Raw genomic sequence first — 1,183 nt, 5'->3', positions numbered from 1 at the left:
CTGCTTGTCCTCGTCCTTCAGAGGGGAGCTGATGGCTGCTCTGAGTGGCATCTGTCAGCTGTAAGCTTGCAGCAGCTGCATTTTGGAGGAAAGTGCTCTCAGCCTCTTGTAACTTTCCTTCACCAGCCAGGAGGATTTTGTCCTTTCTGTAATAAGCTCAAAAAAAAGCCTCTAATCTGACCTTTTAAGAGATGTAGATACTGAAGCCCTGAGGGGGAAGGGCATCCCCAAGGACACTCAGCCAGTTTGGGTTGAACTGGGATTGCAACTTCCTAATTGGAATGTGACCTTGGCTCTCTTCATTAATATGATGAAGGCAAAAGTTTTGGTTTGGTGAACTGAGTATTTGCAAACTATGACCCACCCCCTCTGGGCCTTAGTATCAACTTCTCTAAAATGACAGGGTCAGATTAGGTTCTGGGTGAAGTGTTTCACTTTTAAATATCTGAATCTTTGAGAAGGAAAGTAAATAATTTGTAAAATAAGAACTATACTTTGCAACAGAAAAAAGGAAATAACTTTAGCTGGGGAGATGGAGGTGGAGGGAGGGACAGGTGGGAGTAAGAATCTGCAAGGGCAGTAGGGATGGATGGCAGCTCAGCTAGCCCCCCTTTATTCCCAAACCTTTGTCCTTGAGGACTCTGGGCAGGGCACAGCTCTTGAGCCTCAGTGTAAGGAGTTTGGCCTCCTGAGGTGGGAGAGAACCCTGGGGCCTGGAGAGGCAGGCCTGCTTCCTGGAGGGGATAGGGGCTGCCTTGGCAAGTGGGAGCCTCTGAGCAGCAGGGAACAGATGTGACCTGAGGCACAGGGCCCCATCACATTGCTCACACCTGGTGTGGTGGGTGTGCCATGCATCTGCTGACGGGGTTGAGTCCCCTGCTGGATGAGGAGTTGGGACCAGGAAGAGACAGCTCTGTTTTGGAGGTTGTGTGGAGGAAACACTCAGGGGCACAGGAGCCTGAAGCTCCCTTTGCTTTTGGGAACTGGCCCCAAGTCTTCCACCTGCCCTGCTGAGCTGCCCTCATCAGCCTGGCTTTGCCTGTTCAGATTCTGCTTTGCTGGCTGCCTCCCAGGAGTGGCCCTCTGTACCTGTCAGCCTCATGGCTTCCTCAGCCCCCCTCTGGGGCTCTCCTGCTCTCCTGATGATTCACTGATTCACATCCATGTTCTTTTTTTTTTTTTT

At 51.0% G+C, this 1,183-nt stretch overlaps 1 protein-coding gene across 2 annotated transcripts in view; it reads left to right on the top strand.

Moving 5' to 3' along the window:
- Nucleotides 1-1,183, top strand: part of LRPAP1 (LDL receptor related protein associated protein 1) — a 17,511-nt gene that overhangs the window by 907 nt on the left and 15,421 nt on the right. The window lies entirely within an intron of this gene.

Source organism: Otolemur garnettii, unplaced genomic scaffold, assembly GCF_000181295.1.
Source record: "Otolemur garnettii isolate 467f Iridium unplaced genomic scaffold, OtoGar3 scaffold00198, whole genome shotgun sequence".
NCBI classification, from domain to species: domain Eukaryota; kingdom Metazoa; phylum Chordata; class Mammalia; order Primates; family Galagidae; genus Otolemur; species Otolemur garnettii.
The sequence above is the reverse complement of the archived record's forward strand: the minus strand, read 5'-3'. Positions and strand labels throughout refer to the sequence as shown.